Source organism: Oenanthe melanoleuca, chromosome 1A (genome assembly GCF_029582105.1).
Source record: "Oenanthe melanoleuca isolate GR-GAL-2019-014 chromosome 1A, OMel1.0, whole genome shotgun sequence".
Classification (NCBI taxonomy): domain Eukaryota; kingdom Metazoa; phylum Chordata; class Aves; order Passeriformes; family Muscicapidae; genus Oenanthe; species Oenanthe melanoleuca.
In genome coordinates this window covers 39,603,390-39,620,825 of record NC_079334.1, presented here as the reverse complement: position 1 = coordinate 39,620,825, position 17,436 = coordinate 39,603,390, and the positions used below count along the sequence as shown (strand labels likewise).

Genomic DNA, 17,436 nt, shown 5'->3' with positions numbered 1-17,436 from the left:
GGCTCTGCATCCATCTGAAGTAGCACTTGGAGGCCAGACAAGATGCTTAGGAGAGCTTTAAATTATATTATACACCTGAATCCTACCCTGGATCTCACTTGACTGTGAAGCTAAAGCACCTACCTCCAATTGCAACTGGACACCTATTTTAGTGTCAATCTCAAACTGAATCCTGCCTTTAATGCCCTTTTTGGTAGGTTATGGTCAAATTTCCAACACCTAAAGCCATGCAGTACTGGACTCTTCTCTAAACTTCACAAAACAGTAACAAGGTGACATACAAAGTGTTTTACTTTTTGCAGAACACTGAAGTCTCTAAAGAAGGAATTTCTTCCACCATTAAACTAAAAATAAAGGTATTATTTTCAGGTCCTGTATGCTGGCTCAGGAATTTTATTTGATGATGCACCATTATTACTCTTCTCCAAATACCAGGAGGTTTAATATGTTTTTGAGCAGAGGCTTCAAGATTAGAAAGAATAACTTCAAAAAATAAAATTACTACCATATGTTTGAACAGGCAAGGAAGCATAATACTATGAGACCTGTGAGACTGCTATGTCTAGCTGTATCATTCTAAGTCACAAAATTTAATTGCTGGAAAAAGATATTCAGGCCAATCAAGTAGCACAAGGGGGTGGTAAAACACAATTGTAGCTGTTATCCAGTTTCTAGATATAATAATATCAGTGAAAAGGTAAATTCCAACCACGAGTTTCATTAGTGCTGAAAATGCTGAGAGGTGGCTCCACCTTCACCTTTTCAGTCAAAATCAGCCACCCAAAGAGCTTTTATTATATGAGATTCTCAGAGTGAATTCCAGAGTACCTGCAATGGTTATGTGAAGGGCTTGACTCTCTTCTCTCTGACAGATCTAGGCCATCTGAGCAGGTTTTAAACCTCCTTCGTCACCTCTGAGACTGAAATTAAACAGGAGGCATGCAGTACTCAGTCTGAAAGCTTTATAGTATTGTAGGCTAGCAGAGAAACTCAACACATGAAGCTAACCATGAAGGGATATGATGCTATTTTAAAAACCAGTTTTAATGATTGTAGTGTCTGTTGCTGAAGACCTTTAGCTTTTTCTGAAAAAGCTACTGTGTAACACAGATCTTTGAGCAACTGCAGAAGTTAAACCAACTCAGGGTATCAAATGGAAGAGGTAAGCTGAAGTGCAAGACAGAAAGAGCAGACTGTATTTTAAAATCCATTTCATGCTTGCTATATTTGATTCTTAATATTAAAAATAACTTTGGATTTAAAATGTTTCTGTCTGTTTTATTCAACCCTGACCACTAATCAGTTAGACTCACCAAGGAAGCCTGGTTTTGAAAGCCAGTGAAATGGCAAAATGTTACCTATGCTCAAAGACAGATAAAGGACTAGAGGCTTGAAAGGAAGTGCCCTCAAATGGCAAAGAAAGGGGAAAAAATTAGACCTAGTTCAGGAACCATTACAAGTTCACTGGATATTATACTGGAAAATTAAAACTCTCACAGAAAATTACTGCTATAACTTATTATGCTGATAAGAAGAAAACAAAGGAGTTGTGCTCCTTTCTTACAGCACTACTTAATGGAATTGGCATTCATTCACAGGAGTGAGGGGTATTTAATTTAGAGACCAAATTTTTGTAGAAGAATGTATTTATAGGTATAGTGAAATTCCTAATTGTTAGTATGTTGCTACTAATCAAAGACATTATTTGATTCAATAATAATTATTTAAAAAAAGAAAAAAAAACCCTACCAAAAAAAACTAGTAGAACAATAGATTCGATTTCATTTTCCAAAGGAAGTATTTCTTGGGCAGAAGCCTAAGTTAAAGATTGTTTAAATTCAAAAAAAGGAAGGACATGGACATTCTCCTGTTCCCCAATTATGGCTTTGTTTTTTCAATGCTAGAAAGCATTTATAATAGTTAAAAATACCTTACAAACCAGGCTTCCATAGAAAGTCATAGGCAGACAGGTTTTTCAACAATGCATGGTTAGACATTTCTGAGAAACACTAATAGAATGTCTTCCAAAAATATGAAAAGAGCATAAAATAAAAATAGAAGAAAAGGCAGAGGCCAGATACAGTTTCTTTCCTCCAAAGTGGAAACAACTACTCAGAGCCTGAACAAATTTGCATTTGTCCTGTAACAGTGCTATGTGAAACAGTGTCTGCCACTAACCAGCAGAAAGAATATGACAAAGCATTCATCAAAGTACAAAGAAGTACTTTTCTTACATTCTCAGTTCCTTCTTTTGTTAGATTGTAGTCCCACTTGTTCTCCAACTCTGGCCATTACTGAAGTACCTTAATAGAGAAATTTCTCTCTTTCACAAAAGAGATCTAATGGATAAAAACTGAAAGTCTTTACTAAGATCAGACTCACTGGACAGCCTCATCAACAGATGATAAAAACAAAACAGAGAAATTGTTTGTCCACTATACTATTTCCTTTTCCAGTGGGCTCAAATCACTTCTTTCATGACAATGAATTAAATTCAAGAATTCTCCTGATCTGAGGGGAAAGGAGAAACTAAAGCAAACAATGATTTTCAAACAATAACTACTACGTTCTGGTAAAACTTCTACCAGAAACAATCATATTGTGGGAACTAACTTATCATTACATAGAGAGTTCCATCATCTATTTCCCTCTACCTCCAAAACTTCTGTAGTCCAATACCTAAAAAATTACAGTAGGTCTGATTCACTCTTTGGCAAAGCACAATCTTAAAAATATTAATTAACCAAGAAATAACAACCTCAAAAGTGGAAGAACAGAGAAAGATGTACTTTGAAATCTTTCCAATGTCTCATTGCTATTATGATCATCACTGTGGGTCTCAACTCCACAGCCCACTGCTGATCTAGGAATATATTGCATATACAGCAAAGCAATGTGTGTTTATCTCATGGTTTCAGTTGCTAATGTTGACTGTCACATAGCTATTCATATACAGTCAGTACATAATGTTTAAATTATTGTTATACTTACAGAGATGTAAATGTATTTTACATGCAAAGGCAAGTACCAGCTGTAAATAAAAAGAAGAATAATTATCCCTATGGAGGGACAGTAATTTTAAGTCATAATGGCTTGGTCAGTAAATGGAAAAATGTTCTTTTCAGGTGTTGGATAAAAGTTATACAGATCTGCTGGTCAAGAACAAAATACACACAGAAATTAGAAGAACCAGACAACTGCAAATTATCTCTCTAGGAGAGCAGCCATGAATCACCAACAATTGCTGAGGACATGAGAAAGACACAGAGACTGAAATGTGCAGCTCACAGAATAGCATGGACAAAGCATGAAATCATAGCTTCTTACTATTTCCAGTAAAACAGTAAAGCTTAGGAAGGATTTGGTATATGCAGACTATTTTATCTCTTTGTTTAATGGGTAGGAAGTTTGGGAGACTTAAAAACATTTTGCTTTAAAAATCATGCTTTGAATCACCTGAATCATTCACTAGTGAGAAATATTTTATTATTTCAGCTGACAGAACTAGGCCTGTCATGTTACTGTGATAAGAAACCAGAAAAGATTGCAACTGAACTGAAGCAGTACTGAACTAAAAAGTTCCAGAGAAAAAAGGGGAGAAGTAAAGCTATCTGCTTGACTAATTACTCACCTGTATACTTAGCTATTTTCTCAAGCAAGGTTGCAAAGGTGTATAAGGCACAGGTAAATTGGTATCCAAGACAGAAGGGAATACACAACATACCCTTCAGCTACAAAAATGACAAGGATTCTACATAATACCAAAACTTCTCAGCATATTTTTCAATCATATGTATCTTGTATTCATTTTGGATCTGCATTTAACATCTGTGGATTCAGAGAAAGGAAATTTTCTCGCAGGAGCGTTTTCAATATTGTTCCCACAAAGTAACAAATATTTTCAATATTGTTACCACAAAGGGGAAGAGCTCTGATGTGCAACCAACCAAGGGAGTCTATCAGGGACTTTGCTTTACAGCAGCTGGGACATTTCTACCAACTTCCATGGCAGAGTCATGGATAAGCTTTCCTTCCATTAATCATTTCCATATTTTGCTTAAGTGGAACTCAAGTAGCAAAAAACAGAAACATTAGAATTCATGGAAAGATTATTAGGATTTACCACAAAGTGATACTTTGGCAGGTTGCATATACATTTAGTTTGTATCTATTAACTATATATAATCAACCACAATGACAGAAACAGGATTATATAACCTGCATTAGTACATATTATTAGATTTAATAAATACACAGATATAAGTGAACCTGTGAGCCACAAATGTTGAACTCACTCCTTCATTGCAAGTGAGTCAGCTGCAATTTTTACCAGCTTGTTATTAGACAACCACTTTATTTGAAGAATTAAGAAATTCAGACAGAATATTATCATTACCAAGAGATGATATATGAGAAAAACATACCAATTCAAAAATGTCCAAATCTTTGCAATACAAATGGAATATTATTTGTGTTTGTGTTCAGGCTTACTCAAAGCATTCTCCCAGGTGAAGAAAGTATATAAATTAATTTTTTTTCATTTAGACAAAGCAAAAACTACTCAGCCAGCCATGTATCTACCTTCATTTTGTGTTTTATTAAAAGAGCATATGCAGCAGCCTTGTCTATGTTATTGATGACACCATAGTGGATATTGGACTGATATAGTGATCTCCAGGAGTTTCCAAATATAAATTAATCCTAATGAGATAATCCCTAGTGCATGGAGATGGAAGAATGCTATCTAAATAATGCCACTTCTGTTGCAGAATTGGTTTCAAATTAATTGTTTCTTTCTAAAGCTATAATTATCAGTAGGAATTCAGTTAGTCAGAAAAAAAACGAAGTTAAAAAGTGCATAATGTCTAATAGCTCATTAAATAGAAAATACATTGTAAATTTGGGAATCAGAATGACTTGCAGCTAACTGTGAGATGATGGGTCATGCACATGAAAAGAGACTTTTCTGGCAGGAAAGCAATTTGGTAATGCTGACTGCAGTCTGCATTTACTTGACATTCGGAAAGATCATATGACACCAATGCAGATGAGGTGAACAGTGAAGAGAAAAGGAAGGGCAAGGAGAACCAGAGGAGAAAAAGTTAGGTTATGAGCAGCTGAGGCATGATGAGGAAGGAGAGAATATGAGTGCCATTATTGGGTGTTCAATTTTTAAATTGGAAATGGGAACAAGATGTCATATTAAAGAGACTGAGAGTATTCAAGCAGCTATAGCAATAGCTGGGTCAACATTTTTCTCACAGAGGGGTTTTATGAAGGGTTCATTTGATGAATAATTAGCAATTTTAAAATTTCTCTTCCAATGAAGAAACATAGTAAGCATGTATTTACTCAGTGTCAAATATATCTTTATTTTAATGCAACAAAACAAAGGATATCCAAAGACTATTTGAAATACTTAAGAATAATTAAGCTGTCAAAAAATCCTCAACCCTAAAACATTATACTACTGCCTCAAAGAGAAAGAAGCTCAGAACAGCTGATTTAGGCTTAAATTTTCTCCTAGTACATTTTCCATAAGCAGTGACCCCAACAACTACCCAAGGGGACACAGACAGGATCAGAATGGGAGAAGGCAGCTGCACAAACAGGTACACAAACAGGTGCATGCCACACCAGCCTGCACAAACAGGAGGGCTCAAGCTGCCTAAACCTCACAGAGTCATCTAAAGACCCAAAGTAATGCAAAGAACTGCAAGCTGTGGGCTCAGAACCACATCTGATGCAAAAGTAGTATACAAATTTACCCAGAGTTACATTCTCCTACATTGTTAGGCTTTGGTCACAAGCTGATCTATGTGGTAAAACAAAATCTGGAATACAAGCACCAAAAATACTTCTATCAATGTACTGGCTTTAGCTGGGCTAGAGTTACTTTTCCTAATAGTAGCTCATTGTGATTCACCTTTGTGACCCTGAGGAGACAGTGGCCATGGATAAGGCCACAGCACAGCAGGTACAGCTGTGCCCTGAAGGGGCTGTGGTCCAAGGATAAGGCCACACCAGAGCACTGGAGCACACTTCAGAGTGACCTCAGTTGTGGATTAATCCACACTGCAGCAGATACACCCCTGAGGAGGCTGTGGTCTGTGGATACACCCATGCTGGAGCAGTGGCAAGCAGAGAAGCTCACTGCAATGTAAAACCCCTGGCCTGGTACAAAGGGACCAGGGATGGAGGCTGCAATAGGTTTAATTGCCATAACCCATGATTTGAGTTACATGGTACAGTAAGTACTACAACAAGAAACATCCAATCCAGTCGAGGACAAGCCTTACAACAACCAGTGCAAATGCAGCAGTGACCCAACCTGAGCTGGCTTTGGTGCCCAGTAACTCCACACAACAACCACCTCTCCTTTCCTGAGTGCCCACCATAACAAACAGAATCCAAGTCAAGGACTAGGTGAACTCAACTGGCATTTTATGGACATTATACACTGGTGGGCCATAGTCTGAAAGAATAATACTTGCATATATTAGAGAGTGATAAGGGAAAAGGGGTGGTTAATGAGAGGATATTGGACAACATGAGACCTAAGTGTGATGCAAACTATAATAATAAGTGGTAGAGATGGTACTGGGTTTGGCTGAAATAGAGCTAATATTCTTCACAGTAGCTTCTAAATTGCCATGTTCTACCTTTGTGACCAAAACAGTGTTGATAACAGAGATGTGTTTGGTTACTGCTGAACAGTGCTTAAACAATATCAAGGCCTTTTTCCTGTTCCTCACATTGCTCCACCAGTGAAAAGATTGGAGGTGCAGGACTGCTGACCCCAAACAGCCAAAGAGACATTTCATATCATATGAGGTCATGCTCAGCATATGAAGGAAGGGGAAGGGGAAGGGAAGGAAGGAGCAGGAATTGGCACACATGTCACATGTCACAAGTCACCGCTGTGCGTGATGGAGCCCCACTTTTCTGCAGATGGCTGCACCCCTGTTGCCAATGAGAGCTGCTGAATGAATTCCTTGCTTTGCTTTGCTTATGTGTGCAGCTTTTGCCTTACCTATTACACTGTCTTAATCCTCAAGTTTTCTCACTGTTACTGCTCCAGTTCTCCTCCCCATCTCACTGTGAGGGAGTGAGCAAGTGGTTGAGTGGGCTGAGCTGCCTACTGGGGTTAAGCCAGAACAATCACAATTACAATGGTTATAAACAGAATAATAAAATCTCATTGCCATAAAGGAAAAATTAATCTGCATTAGGGGAAAAAACTCCGACATTCCTAAATCAGAAGCTCATCCAGGATTCGTGGCCACTTCTTTATTTGAACATCCACTGCACAAATACCAATGTAATGCCTTCCTTATGAAGGTTTGGACACTTTGGCAGTAATGCATTTTAAATATTGCCTTAATTCCAACACAATGTTTATCCCTTGTGAATCTAGATTGAACAGAAAAAAAGCAGGATCATAATAATGAGAAATGTCAGTGTACTGGCTGATAATACCATATCTAAATTTATGGCATGTTATGTTAGCATATAAATACAATATTTCTTGTGTCTTGATTCCAGTAAGCTCATAGAACTGAACTTATCTCTCTGTATTTGCTGCTGTTACCAGGTCATAAGATAAAACTTCCCATCTTGTTTAATAATAGCCTATTTGTTGCAATGCATAGATTGATTTTTTTTTTACGCTAAATTCTCACAGGTAACAGTCTCAAGAGAGGATATACCTCAGAGAGGGTATTCTGCTTTTTCAGTGGTGCTGAAATATATCCTTTTTTCTGCAATTAGGTTCTAAACATGACCTAATTTCCTGAACAAATACCAAAGACTGATATACTTAGTCAGAAAGTAATATTTTACTTTGGTGCCACACCAACACCATATTTGAAAATTTACATTATTGTAATGGCAGCCCCTAACTCTATAATACAGAGGAACCATATACCTGTAGAATCTTTCTGAAATTCACTTGCTGTTACATAGTCTCTCTTCTGAATATAATAGAATCAAAGCTTCATAAAAGGTGTAGGAGTGGTAAACCACTAAAATAAAGCTCAAGTCTTAAATTCATACCCAGAATACAGACACAAACATAGTTGTCAAAACAGCACCCCACCTACATGCTTTCAGCACAGATCACTCTAAGCAGTTAGCAATATTTATTCAGACTCACATCAGAAAATACTTAAATCACATAATAAATTTGATTGGTCCCATTGAAGCCACACCAACTGAAATGTCTCACATGATCAGATCTCAAGTTTTGCCTCTCTGTACACAGCAGGCACACATCCTAATTTTTCCCAGTGATGACTTTTGGGACCTGGACAATTCCACAGCTCAAACTGAACTAAGACTACTAATTCATCTTAGATAAACCATGAGACGAGCTTCAGATGGTACCCACTTTCATCTCTAACTGGAAAAGATCCACATTTCAAACTGTTTACAACATGCAAATGGCACAGAAACACATCAGCTTTCCTCAGAGCCATCCAGCCATTCTGTGACTTTGCAGTGCCATTAAATGCAATAACACAACAGCCAGTGACAAACCGTGGTTGAGCCTGGAACCTGAAAGGACAAACAGATATCTCAGGTGGGAGCAAACACTGAAAGTCTCAGCTGAAAGGGGATCTATAGTCTGGATGCAGTGCTCACAGCTCTCCCAAATGCACAGTCACAGGCCAAACGCAGCACCTATCCTAAAACTGCAGGACTGCACATCTAAGGCTTTGGTACAGGCTCTCTCATACGCAGTTTCACATGAGGAGTGGGAAGGCAGGGACAACCTGTAACCAGGAAGACTGTTCTGTATAAAGATGCTCAGATGAGCATGGAAATCCACTGGGTGACCCAAGGGTGGAGCCACATCCTCCCCCCGCCCATGACACAACCTGTCAGACAGATATGAGGGGAACACCCTACATAACTGACTGCTTTGTAGCAAGATGGATCAGAGGCCACAGCTCTGCCTTACCAATATGTGATGCACAAAATGCAGTGAGGGAGTAGAAGAAATCCAATATGAGAGTATCACTGCCAATGTGAGAGACTAGTCAGGTCTGTGCTCCTGTCTCTAAAAGAGCTGGTGTGAGACTGCATGTTACTGACAGACTTATTTTAGAAATGTTTTATATCCTGTTTTTAAAAGTGAAAAATAAAGCAAAAGCAGTACACTAAGGAATTGCAGTTTGGTTCTTGCAGTTTGGTTCTTGCAGTTTGGTTCTTGTAAGTAAAATAAATATGCAGTACTGCAATACTGCCTCCTTGCATTTCAAGAAAGAAATTTCTTTATTGGATCAAGACAGTGGTCTGTCTGGTCCAGTACCTCATCTTCGAATACTGGACCTTAATATAGCAACAAAGGAGGCATGAAATACTCCACAGAGAGAGAGGCCAGTATACAACCAAGACTTAAAATTAATCTGTTTAAAAAGTGTTTAATATTTACTAATTTATTAATATTTTGCTATTTATACAACCAGCTAGGTTTGTTGAACTATGATTGTTTATTATTTACTTGTGAAGTTTGCCAGTGTAAAGCACCTTCTGCAGCATTAGCTTTGATTTGTGATAGAGGCATAGAAGATTATCAAATACCCAGGAGTCAAAAAAGCTATGTGTGCTTTCACCTGAGTGCTACCCTGTACCGTGGCTCTCCCCTTGGCATTGTTAAAGGGATGCTCACAGCTGAGGCAGCTGGATACAACACTGTGCTGGTGCCAAGAGACCTGTGTTCAAGTTTCCTATTACAAGATCAGCAAGATGTGAAGTGAGGCAACTAGAAGATGCAAGCTATGAACATAGTACAGATTAGAAGGTTTGATAAGCTTCAAAGATGAGGGGGAAAAAAAAAACATTTTCTAACTTTTTACACCGTTATATAAACAATTCTTCCATGCCACAAAACATATAGGAGCTTCTCCTGCAAGTAAGTTTGGGTAAGGACAAAGGATCAGATCCATACAAAACATTTTCCAGTGCTACTTCAAGCAACAGCTACAGCTGTAGTGCATTCTACAAATCACTGTACTGATGTATTCAGACAAAAGAAAAAGCTAAGAAAGCTTTTTTCAGTGACTTCATTCAATTTTATCTACCATACCTGGTAGTTATGCTAACTACTATAACTAATAAAGTTATACTTTACATATATATATATATAAACTTTATATATATATAAACTTTATATATATATAAACTATACTTTCTCTTTTCTATCTCCAAAGTGTTTTTCAAAACATACAACATGAAAGAAGCTGTATGAGCATGCCTTGAATTGTTTATCTTAAAAATGTGATTGATCTGCACTAGTAGTATGAAAACTTATGTTAGGTGGCCATTATTATTTTGTTATCTCTTTTGATAAAAAACTCACTACATATGGCCAACAAGAGCGGCTGGCTTGGCTATATAAAAAAAGAAAGCATAAACCCAACTCTCTTCCCAAGTTCTACCAAGAGCAAAAGGAGATAGCTCTGTAGCTGTCACAAGGAAAAATGAACATTACTGTTGATGTTTCCACATTCATTCTTATTTCTGGTGAATGTTATATGTCTGAACTTAGTCATAAGGAGTCGTGTTTCAAAGTATTAACAGTTTATAAAACCAAATCACTAAGCCAAATTTCCTGTTGAAATAGCCCTAAGAGTGAACTTGTGCTTTTAAAAAATATTTCAAATATGACAGTGCGTGCTTACAATGGACTCTGTGAAGCTGAGTATACTATGCAATTGTTTTCTCATGCTTTAAAAAAAAATCTAAAAATTAAAAAAGCACAAGCAAAATCCTTCTAAACACACTCTTTAATTTAGTGATCTAAGCATAATGGAGCAAATACTCCAGCTGGTTTAAGATGTCAGAGTTGCAACTACTCTAAGGGAGCAATGGAAGTCTACATCAGCTGGGGATGAACAGGGACAGGTCAGTAGTCAGTTCTGCTGGCATAGGACCCTTCTATTATATTCATCCTTATACAACTTTTGCCTCAATGCCTCCAAAATGCAGCATTTCAAAAGGTAAATGAAGAATGTATTTGCCAATAAAAAGCTATTGCTTCATGAATTACTTGGACACGCAATAGAGTAATGATGAAAGACATTTAAATGAGATGTTTAAATACAGATTGGAAATATGAAACTGAACATTAATTAATTAGATTGTAGGGTCTACTGTTGCTTTAGCCTCTGTATTACCATGCAGTCTTTGTTTACTGCCATTTATCTTCTTTGTTTGATGACATTTGACTAATAAATACATTGATGAATTGCATCCGTAAATGCCATCCATACATCACAAAAATAGGATGCACTCAATGCTTCTGGCACACTGATGCTAAAGGATTTTGTTTTATTTGAACTTTCAGTACTTAACAAAGGAAATATTATTGCTTTGCTGGATAAATTTCCTGATTTTTATTTTAATTTTCAGTGAGCAAACAGCTGCAGAATAATGTGACTTAATGAAGCATTTCTAATAAAATCCTGCAGAAGATAAAACAGAGGAATAGAACCGCTTGCTAACTGATAGTTGTATCATTCAGATGAATTTTTCAAGATGGTGATCACATTTCTGTGTAGATGAGTATTAGGTACTGTGTTTTTCTGTCTTCCAAGTCAGTGATTTTCCTTCAGTGAGATAACTAGTTAGCACTGTTGCATTATTTATTTATAGTAAGCAAAACATACAACATAATAAATGCAACATCTTCCTAGTACATTATTTAGGCTTTACACTGGTTGGTAAGTAGCAACACAGACAGCAATAAATTTGGGTGTGAAGATGCTCAGATCTGAAAAACTTCATGGTTATATTTTGCTTACCAAAAACATACTGTCTGTATTTTTAAAGATGTCCTTTATCAAGTCTGTCATCATCTGTGATGAAATTATGAAACTTCTTGGCTGCTACGTTTTTCTCTGCCACAACAATTCAGTGTAAAGTATTATTTGCTTTATGTAAATCTAGATAGGGCTCAATGAATCATCACTTTGCAACCTGCCAGTAAAACAATCTCCAATATCCATCTGTACACACATCTATTTGCTTTCATTCAGAACAAGTTCTTCATGTGTTCCCCAGCAGAATAATCAAGTACACTAGAGGCATCTACACATAAAGCTGAGATCCCTCATATCATAAGAGACAGGTAAAAAAGTTACCCTGTGTGTCCAGTATGATTAAAGATACTGGCAGCTTACTCATCATTCTCTGATTAAAACAGCAAGACAAAATCAAGATTTTATCTCAGTTACCCACTACCCTCAGTGTATTTAAAATTGATGCCACATTTCTAAAGGACCTTCTATGTACAAAAAAATATGCAGAACCAGTAAGTAGCAAATCTGATTTGCAGTATCAACTGGGCAAAGCTTTCCACTGAAATTTTGGTACTTAGGTAGTTTACATTTCTAAGAATAATTACTGGAAATTTGGACTATGTGAAACAAAACCCACATGGTTTTCCATACTGCTTCAGCAGCATCAGCTCTGTGAAATAAAATATTAGTAGTGAAATTTATAGCAATTACTTTACTACTGTTAATTATACACTCACAAAACAATTTAGGCATCAGTATGAGATGACAGCACAATTACTGTGAAAAAGTATAATGAAACTCGTAACCTTTGCTACTCTGATAAAAATATCTTAGTATGCTCCTTCCTAACTTCAGCTAAGCTATCCTCCTAGTACCACTGAACTACATTTCGAGTGTGTACCCAACACTACAGGAAAGAATCTTAATTTCTCAATTTGACTTAAATTAGCCCATAAAGTAGCTTTGAAGTGTTAAACCTACAGTAGGCTGAGTGCTAAAGTCTGAAACTAGTTGGTAAGACAGAGAAACCAGATAACAATTATCATTTAGTCAATAGTAATTTAAATGTATCCACTGTGGTGCAAAGACCCTACGACCCGGAATCCTTTATGGGGTTTTCAGAGATAGGAGTTGAGTATGTTTATTATTTAAATTGACAGTTCTGCAGGAGTCAAAGCATGGTTCTTTAAAAACTGAGCCAGTGTCTGCTGGGGGGAGGGTAGTAGAACAGAGGTATTTAAAAAAATACTGATAAGCTCCAAGCAAAAGCTGGAAAGAGAGAACTGTAACTACACATGTAATTAAAAATGCTTTAAGCAGTGACTTTAACTCCTGTACGAATGAAACATACAGAAGAACCATGCGTGGCAACTCCTAACAGGGCAGGGCAAGCTCTTGCTATTTATTGTTTGCATTGATAACCTGGTGTCCGATCCAACAGCTCCACAGGAAAAAAGCAGGTTATTTTAAAACTTTCTCTTGCTAAACTAGACATGGGATGAAATAAGGGAAAAGCCCTCTCACTGTGGCATATAGAACCTGCAAGATATTTAGTAGGTAAATAAGCTCACTGAGATGCCAAGTACGCAACGTGGATAGACAAAGTATGTTTCGTACCATATATCCACAAGTTGGAGAGCACTACACAGAGAGAAACCGAGCCAGGAATCTTCCCTTTATGGCTTATTTTGTTTTGTTTTGTTTTTAGAGGACGCATAAAGCGACTACCCGCTCTTTCAGCAGTCCTCTTGAAGGCGGCCGATAAAGCGTCGGGGCAGAGTAACCCCCAAGTGCCCGAAGGTCCTGCGAGTTAGCGGCCACCCTTCCCATAAAAGTTGAAAACCAGGTGGGTTCCCCTGCTCCCCACGCCACCCTCTCGGCTTTGCTGAACTGTTCTTTTAAGTAAAATCAAAGAAAATTAAAAGGGAAAACAAAAGCCTTGAGGATCGCCCGGCGAAAGGCTGTAGCCGGCTGCTTCAGGTGCCCAGCATAAGGACGGCAAAGCAGCTCTCCTTTACATCCAGCTTCGTCCAACTTTCGGGCAACGGGAGGGCGCAGCCCGCGGCAGCCGCTCCGCACACCACACCTGGTCCCGCCGCGGCCGCCCGCGAATGGCATCTCCCGCCGGACAGACACACGGACAGACACACGGACAGACACACACCCCGGATCGCTCCGCTCACCTACCTGCAGTCCCGATTCTTGCTAGAAATGCCTAGCGATCGGCCGCCTCCCGTCCGGGGGGAGCTGCAGCCTTACCGCCCGGGCATCGCCGGCACACGCCCCGCGCCCCGCCAGCGCTCGGGGCATGGAGCGGCGCCGTGCCGCGCTCCGCTCCCTCGGCTCGGCTCCGCTCGGCCGGGCTGGGCGGCCGCCGTCCGCGGGCCCGGCTCTCTCCCCCGGCCTCTCTCGGAATACACCAGCAATCCGGCTAAGAGATGCTAGAGGAAGGGTGAAGTGACTGCGAATGAAGGGAAGACTTGGAGTGTTTATTGTGCACGATTTCGGAGTCTTAAAAAATAATAATAATAATAAAGAGGACGAAGTACGCTTGAGCTATTAGAAAAGCGGAGATGGGGAAGTCCCGCAGCCTAGTACGGCTCCGGCCCCTACGCCAGCTGCGAGTGGTCCCGATTCAGCCCCGCCGGCAGAGGAAGGAGGAGAATCCGGCGCGTCCTGCAGCAGTCCCTCCGTTAGAGCATCTCTGATTGGTGTGCCTTCCACACACAGCACGACTTCCCCCTCCCGCTGCCTTCTTCTGTCTCTTGGGGAAAGTAATTGGAGAGCGAGAGCTTCACGTTCAGCAGCAGCAGCCTCCCTGCGCGCAGCGCAGCGCGGAAGGGCGCGGAGCCGCCCCGGGCGCCCCGACAGACAGAGGCAGCTCCAACGCGCCCTCCGCGGCGCGGGGGAGGGAGGAGGTGCAGGGAGGTGGGGAGAGGGAGAGACGCCCTTCTCCTCCCCCGTATTTATCCGGCCACTCGCGGCTCTCCTCCCCAGCCCTTCTGAGAGAGCAGGTCCCTGCGGCCGCCGTTCTGTCTGACGGAGGAGCGGGGCTCAGCCAGCAGCGCGCTCTGGGGCTCGGGCCGCCTCCCTCCGCCGCCCGCTCCGCAGCGCAGCTCTCCCTTCCCTTCTCTCCGCTCCGAGCAGCGGGGCGGGGGTGTGAAGTTTACGCACAGGCGCATGTGGCCGGGGAGATCCCGCTGTGCCGCTCCGCCGGGACCCGTGTGCCGCTGGGCCGGGGGCTGGGGCCGGGGCCGGGGCCGGGAGGGAGCGGCCGGGCCGGGCAGGGCAGGTGGTGCCCCGGGGAGCGGGGCCGCGGCTGCCGGGGCAGCGGCAGGAGGGAGCGGCGGCGCCGGCGGCAGCCAAACGCTGGACTGTGTCTCCCTCCAGAGGGAGAAGGGAGTCACGCACGGCAGCTCCATCGGCGGGAGAGCCCAGGATACGATCCGGCCCCTCTTCCCTGCGCGGTGCAGAGAAGGCAGAGAGGACAGGTAGCACGGGTCAGGTGCTGAAGGACTCCTGTTTGTAGTAAGGCAACTTTACAGACGGCTAGCGGGTTGTGGTCGTCAGCCACCACTACTGATTAATAAGAGGAAATGTTGCTGAGTGAGGATAATTAAAAGCAGAGTTTTGTAATTTATTTTGCTGTGTTCTGTGCCGTTCAAAAGTGGTGCAGAGAAGTGGAGGGTAGACAGAAACCTTGTTTGTTACAGTGATATCAGAGCTAAGTTCTCAGTTTGGTCCTGTAATTCTGGTCCACTCCTGGATTAAATGGGGATGAATGTATGCAGCATTGGAAAGTACTGATATACCTCATCATCTGTTGGAGTTTTATGTAATTCTACAGACTAGTATAATGGCCAGTTTTGACAAAAGAACCTTTTGCTCAGTCCTCAACTGTTACTCCATCTTACATGATGTTCATAACTCACTATGTCAGAAACAGAAGAGGGAAGTGAAACAGTTCACTTCTTGTTATTGTTCATGCTAGAGTTCTTCCATGCAAGCAAGCATCCGTAGAATGTTTGAATTTTTTTTTTTTTTTTTTTTTTTTGTCAAAGCAGACCTAGAGTTCCATGCAGTCAAAAAAACACCAAAAGGTGAAATAAAGGCTTAATGTTGACTACTCTGCATGCAGTGATGCAGCTGTAGGATAAAATACAAAGAGGCTAGCATTGAAAGGGCAAATTAAAAGTAGTCTGGTTTGTGACTGTCACAAGCACTGTTGCAGAAAGCACTGCAGTACATGTCGGATGCTGACTGCAGCCAAATTAAAATGCAGCTGGTTGTAAAGACAAATATGGTCTTGTCTCATTCATTGGAAGCTGATATAATAACTTCAGAATTTCCCTATTCAGTAACCATGTAACCAGATTTGCAGACAGCTAAAAAATAATTTAGAGGGAACTGTAAAAAACCAAGATTGTGTTGCTATCAGCACCACAATTTCAAGAAAAGAGATAGATTCAGACTAAAGTCCAAAGGGGTTGGATGCTCCTGCCCCACCAATTCCAAATAATATGGGGTCCTGAATACATAGTGGAAAGGGTAATCTTTCCAGCTCCCTGCCTCAGTGTAGGACCACAAGTATTGCTACTCTATTAAAAGTAGTGAAAGCACACCAAAAATACAACTAGAGCAGCTAAAATGCAACTAGAGGCTGTTGCACTTTAGATGTGGCAAACAACTTGTTACTATGGGAGCACATATGTCTATTTTACCTGCATGTACCATTACACTCAAGTTGGCTAAATGTTTTAAGAGCAGAAGAAACAGGTAGTTTCCTGTTGGTGTCCTGCTGTGGCAGAAATCTGGTAAACACAGGTGAAGAACAGAACTCTTATTATCATGTTGAAACAAACAAGTCCTATGCAAATAACCAAAGAAAAAGAAGCAGACAAAGCAGTAAGCAAGCTGACCTGCTTTAAAACCAAGAATTTTGTCAGTGAAAATACTGAAAAATGTAGTTTTTATGTCATGATGCTGCTGTGCATGAGCAGTTCCAAATCTCTTTGTACAACATCTGAAAATCTGAACAAATCTGCAGTGCTCACACACAGCTTGTGTGACACCATGCATACAAAAGCATGTCCTGAAAGACATGCTTTCAGAAAGCTTCTCTGCTTGCTTTCACAGTATGGTCAACACTCCTGGGAAGAGCTGAAACGATCTGTTGCAACTATAGAGTGCAGCTGGTTTTACAGATGCTTACTTGGTAAGTCTGACTCATCTCCAAAGGTGCCTTTGTACAAGCTGCACATGTGCAATATAATAAATTTACCATTTTCTGGAAACACCAGATTGGCAATCTTTGTCTCATGAAGCCTGTATTTATATCTTTCTGGGTGGAAAATCCCCAGATGAATACTGTGGCCTTAGAACACAATGCAGTTATGAACCACAATTATTACATGAATGTCCTCTCTTTATTCCTTCAACTGGTTTCATTTTTGAGTTAGTGTCACTATTTCTTAACTTTTCATCAGTTTTTAGGTTTCTTCCACATGCTAAAAGACAAGCATAAAATATGAAAATGAGCATTGGCATTTGCAACAGGTGTAGTATTTGGAACAACAGCAATTCCATTTCAAGGTGAATAGCACAGCATAAAAATCAGGAAAGTAAAAACTTG

At 40.3% G+C, this 17,436-nt stretch overlaps 1 protein-coding gene across 1 annotated transcript in view; it reads right to left on the bottom strand.

Annotated features, from left to right (window-relative positions):
- Positions 1-14,091, bottom strand: part of TAFA2 (TAFA chemokine like family member 2) — a 175,257-nt gene extending 161,166 nt beyond the window's left edge. The window contains exon 1 of the mRNA XM_056482399.1: positions 13,992-14,091. The gene's annotated coding sequence lies outside the window, so the exon portion shown is untranslated. The remainder of the gene's footprint in view (positions 1-13,991) is intronic.
- Positions 14,092-17,436: the final 3,345 nt, after the last annotated feature.